Here is a 5872-nt window from a genome sequence, read left to right as displayed (position 1 = left end):
CCAGGGCCCCGCGTGGAGCCCGTGGGTGGGCGGGGCGGAGAGTGTCCCGTGGTGTGACGGTAGTGCCCAACGTGGAGTCTCCGGTGTGCCCCGCGTGGAGGCCCCGGGGGCGGGTGGGACGGAGAGTCCCCGCGCGGAGGCCCAGATGTGCACTGTGGAGGCCTGCGCAGAGCCACAGGTGGCAGCTCCCCTGGTTGGCGTGGACCAGGCCCTTCTTGGCCTTTCCTAATATTGTATCTTAAAGGTAGGAATTCGGCGTTAGGTATTAAAGTTTTTACTCCACTAAGGTCTGGAAATACTGTCCTCCTAAGGCAGTGGGGCGCTTTCTAAAGGAGAACCATGAAGGGTGGGACCAGGATAGGGTCCAGTCCATCACACAGACATCTTTTTCATTGACCCTGGTCCTAGTCAGAAATGGCTGTGAAAAAACAAAACAGGCATGTTGATGGGAGTAACGTCAGTACGTAATGTAAAGAAAAAATGGGAAGACTTAAGACCCAGGGCTAAATCTTTAGAGGGTGGTTTTCTTTCTACCTTCGTTTTGTTTGTTTCCATGAGGTATCTTTGGCTGGACCACTATGGAAATGTTTGATAACCATCAGGTGGCCCTGGGTTAGAGTGTAGACTGTGTTGCAACAGAGGACACAGATTTTCTCGATGCCAGCGAGATGGGAGAAGACATTTGAGGTAGCACCATGGAGTGACCTTTACTTGTAGACCAAATATAATTTTAATTTTCTGTATCTGGTATTTTTTGAAAATTTTTTCTGAGTTCCTGGACACCGGAAGACATAATTCTGTGTTGAGTTGTGAATCGTGTCATGCTGGTGGTTCTGTTTGGTTCTTTCAAATCTGCAGAGATGTGGCCAGTTTGCATGGCACCGTTTTAAAGGAGAGGCACTGGAGTAATTGGTATGGGCCCCGCCCCATTTACTGCACATTCATGGCCCAGGTTGCATGGATGTGCATCCTCCTGAACTGCACAAGTTTGGGCTCATTTACACGAACATCTTTTCGTCATGGACTTCCAAGTTCTTTCTTTACTAATTCCTTTCCCAAAGAAGTTTATATGGCATTAATTCATTGCTGCCTCAACAAGGTTCCTTGTTGAATAAATGGGGTTAAAATTTACCTCAGAGGGTTGTGTGAGGACTAATAGGATAGCCGCTAGCAAGATGCCTGGTACGCAATCAGTGCTTAATAAATGTTAGCCATTCTGTTCTCAGGTGAAAGATTAGTCTGAGTAGACAGTAGACAGTGAGAAGTGGACAGGATTTAAGCAGTTATTCTGCATGGAGGGAAGGATATACACTGGATTGACAAAGCAAGGACTGATGCAGGAATAATTCTATGCAAGTTCTTTAAACCCATATAGCCACAAGGAATTCTGTCCTTCTTTTTAAACACTCCTACCATAGTCACATCAACACCTCTATACTCAGACAGTAAGAAGTCTTTCTTATTGCTGCTTCCCCTTTCAGGTTTGTTTGCATTTTTCCTTCACCCGCTTTCTTACCAGCTTACCAATGGGTCATGAGCTTCCTGCACACAGCATAGTGTTAGGTATGCAGGAAAACCGCAGTCACTCCAGGCTTTACCTTGGCAGCAGACTAAAAAAGGTGAGTGTTCCACAAAACTTAATATGAAAAAATCCCAGTGTTTGGTGAGTTTCTGGGGAGCAGTTACATTGGTGGTGATTCTGTAAATCTAATCTTTTTGGAGAGCAACTGGCAGTATGTGATAAAGACTGTGATTTTGGAATTCCAGTTTTTAAAACAAATTCCAATATGCATGGAATAGCACTCCACAGCCAATAAGCATGTTCTGGCAACCCCATTCTTGTCCTTCCCTCCCAAAAAAATTGAAATGTGTTCAGAAACATGGCTTAACCCAAAAGGCAAAACTGTACACAGCAATTATATGTTGTAAAAATACGTGAGGACGTGGACAAGGATCAGAAGTGAAATTAGAATGATATAGTAGTTTTATTTAGAGTCATAGGATTGTTTTACCCCTAAACTGGTATTTGGTTTATAGCCATTTTAAAATTCAAATGCAAAATGTTACTATGATGTTGTAGGATGCAGTGATGACTCTTTCTTCAGCCCATCTCTCCCAGTTTATTCTCCTCATTGTTTCCCAGCTATAGACCTCAAATAGGTGTGAAATTGCATCCAGACCTCTTAGGTTGGGCCATGACACCCTCACTGCCCAGCCCGCCATGGGCATCCTTGGGACCCCAGCCACACACAGCCTTCCATTCTTACCCAGCAGTCCCATGCCTGTGCACACTGCTGTTTGTCCAGCTGGTCTCCTGTCACCTGCAAGGCCCAACTCCAACTTCAGGCCTGGGAAGCCTCTCTGGGTCAGGCTAGCAGCACTCTCTTCCTTGATGTTACCTTGTACTTTCTGCTCTCTGGTACTACAGTGTGGAGGTGCTCTTGGCCACTTACATGGTTGTCTCCCCTTATAGATCTTTGTGTCCCTGTGCTAGTCATCTGGGTCCTTCAAAGCAGAGAGGAGACAGTACACCATGGAATTGGGGTTGGGTCACTTGCAGAGCTGAGTGACCACGAGCAAGTCACTAACCCTTCTGCACCTTGGTCTGTAAATGGGATCCTGAGGATCAAATGCGATGACATGGAGGAGGGTGTGGCATGGGCTCCTAGCAATGGCGGTCACTCGGGATGTGGTGGCTCTTGGAATATGCACCAGGACCTTCTTTAAGCCTGATGCAGGTGCTGTCTTCTTATTGAGGCCTTCCCCCTCCCTCTCCACCTGTCACATCCCATCTGCTGTCCTTACTTGACATTCTCCATGGACTTACCACCATTTAGCACACTCTCCTCTTTATAGTCTTCCACTATAATGGAAGGGATTTTCTCTCTCTTGTAAAGTCCCGTGTCCTTAAGTACTTAGACTTGCTTGATACACACTGGGTGCTCAATAAAATTAATTAGATTTCATTTGGGGCAAGGGCAGATGCCAAATTTTATGGGGCCTGAAACTTACACAGTTGGGCGAAGGAGGGCCTCTTTAAGACAAGAATACAATGTTACAAATAATTAATTTTGAAAGTGAATAATTATTAAGAATTATAAAAAAACAAGTAAGCTACAGATTTGAAGAATCTGACCAGGAACACAAATCACTAAATCCCAGAAAATAGCACATTTGTTAATTACCTGATACATGCTGTAATACTTTTTCTTTGACTGTGTACTTTTTAATTGCCTCTTTATATGACAGAGAATGGAAAGAATTTAGTGATTCCTCTAGCATAGTTGATAAAAAAAAAAACTTTATTATTGATAGATACAGAAAACATGATTTCACGTATAGACATATTTGCTGTTTCTAGTACAGCTACAGCTGTGTGTCTTGGAAAAGTATGAGTTCTTTTAAATTCTGTTTTGCACAATTCCATTCAAAAAAGTAGAAAAATCTATGGTACATTTATAATTATATTACTACATTATCAATTTTTCTGACAGGAGCGCCACAGGTTTTCAAGCCTTGTTTCTGCCCACACACTTCCCGTGCTAGTCCTGATGTACCCAGTCAGGTGCTGCAGCCCCCACCTGGCCCTTTGTCTTAGCCCCTGGTGAGCAGGCACAGTGCTATAACAGTATTCCTGGAAGCCACACCTGCACTGAGATGGCTGGTCATAACTTAAGTATACACAGAAGTAACTGCGAACAACATATAAATGAACCTATTAAACCTAAAATAAATGTTTCCAACTCATTGCGCCCTTAGCTGGATCTAAGATGCCCTTTCTAAGCAACCTGATATAAAGGGAAAGGGAGAGAGTGCAAAGAGGCAGCAGTCTTTGTCCATTGCAATTAGAATATTTTTTGCAAATTTTACAAAAGGCTCTAATGATAGGCACAGTTTGCATAGGACCTTGGGAGGGGCCAGTGCAAGTGAGGGGCCAAAAATCCGAGGCAGAATAGCTGCTTTTGCAGGGGTAGTTTCTGGTCCTTTGCTTGATGCCAGATGATGATACAGTAGAGCTCGTGGGGCGAGGGGGCTCTGAGCATCCTCCAGCCGCCAATGAGAATGTATTTGGGAAGAAGGAAGCACACTAGGCAATTTCACAGACTGTTTAAATGGCTCGGCTTCATTAATGCTTGTCTCCTTCACGATTCAAACCCCAGTGGTATTGGTGGTAGTTAACCAGGTGAATGTTGGGGGAACAAGTCTCTACAGCCATGGCCGCATAACAACCTTTTGTCCAATAAGGGACTTCATATACAACAGTTCCCCAAAAATCCCAGTGATGTCGCAGCCGTCACAACATCATAGTGCAACACATTACGTGTTTGTGGTGATGCTAGTGTAAAAAAACCTGCTGATACTTATGAAAGTACAGCACATGCCATTATGTACAGTACATAATACTTGAAAATGGTAATAAATGGTCATGTTACAGGTTTATGTATTTACAGTATTCTTTTTATCATTATTTTAGAGCAGGGGTGGGGAACTGTTTTTTCTCAAAGGCCATTTGTATATTTATAACATCACTCGCAGGCCATACAAAATTATCAGCTTAAAAATTAGCCTGCTGCCCCGCCCAGTGGCTCAGTGGTTGAGTGTTGACCTATGAACCAGGAGTTCAGTTCCCACTTAGGGCGCGTACTCCTGTTGCAGGCTCAATCCCCAGTAGGGGGCATGAAGGAGGCAGCCGATCAATGATTCTCTGTCATCATTGATGTTTCTCCCTCCCTCTCCTTTCTTCTCTGAAATCAATAAAAATAAATTAACCTACTATATCTGGTCAAACAAATAATTAACTCACCCCTAATACTTTGACAGGGCCAGACCAAATGATTTTCCCAACTTTATATGGCCCACGGGCTGGACATTCCCCATCCCTGTTTTAGAGTGTACTCTTCCTACTTATAAAAAAATGTTTTCTATAAAACAGCAGCTGTGTTACACCGGCCGCAGCCTCATACATCTGTGTTTACTGTCTCTTGATAGCATCATTTTCTCTTGTGCTTGATTTAATCCCATGGTGTTTTGCCCAGTAACGTGCTGTCCAGGCTAGTAAACTGGGAACAGTAGGTGGTCCCATATAGGTTTGTGTAAGTGCTTCTATGATTTTTGCACAACCAAATCACCTAATGATGCATGTCTTAGACTGTATCCCAGTCATTAACAGCCCATGACTGTATCTGAACAAGATATCTATTCCGGGTGTTTGAAAATAGTAATTTTTATTTAAATGAACTAATTTATTTAAATTTTTAATGGATTTTAGAGAGAGGAAGGGAGTGAAAGAACAAGAAACATCAGTGTGAGAGAGGAACATCGACCGGTTGCCTTCCATATGCACCCCAACTGGGGTCAAACCCACAACCTGGGTATGTGTCCTAACCGAGAATTGAACCTGCCACCTTTCAGTGTAGGGGACAAGGCTCCAACCAACTGAGCCACAACAACCAGGGTTAAATGAACTATTTTAGAAAGAAGAGTGAGCACAACTAGAGGAAAGATGGAATAGTCCTTCCTGCTTTCTCTTGGCAGGTGAACACACTATAAGTAACCCTATCAGTGAAGACTTCTAAAGCAGGTTGTAATTAAACAGTAGTCCGCAGAAAAGCCATCTGATTTCAATAGTAATGGCAATTTGAAAAGTACAGATTATTGGAAGAAAGGAAATAGAAATCAACTCTTCCCTCGCCCAGAGATAACCACTGTAGACCTGGTTTAGTGTGCATGGATGTCAAGGACTGGTTCCAAGAAGGCAGAATGTGCACACTCCACGCTGACTCTCCCACTGACTGTAGCTAGAGAGCCTGGACAGCTGCATGGAGCTATTTGGGGACTCTGACAAGTAAATGGTGACAGGCGGATTGGGGAC

The sequence above is a fragment of the Myotis brandtii genome, unplaced genomic scaffold (assembly GCF_000412655.1).
Source record: "Myotis brandtii unplaced genomic scaffold, ASM41265v1 scaffold112, whole genome shotgun sequence".
NCBI classification, from domain to species: Eukaryota; Metazoa; Chordata; class Mammalia; order Chiroptera; family Vespertilionidae; genus Myotis; species Myotis brandtii.
The sequence above is the reverse complement of the archived record's forward strand: the minus strand, read 5'-3'. Positions refer to the sequence as shown.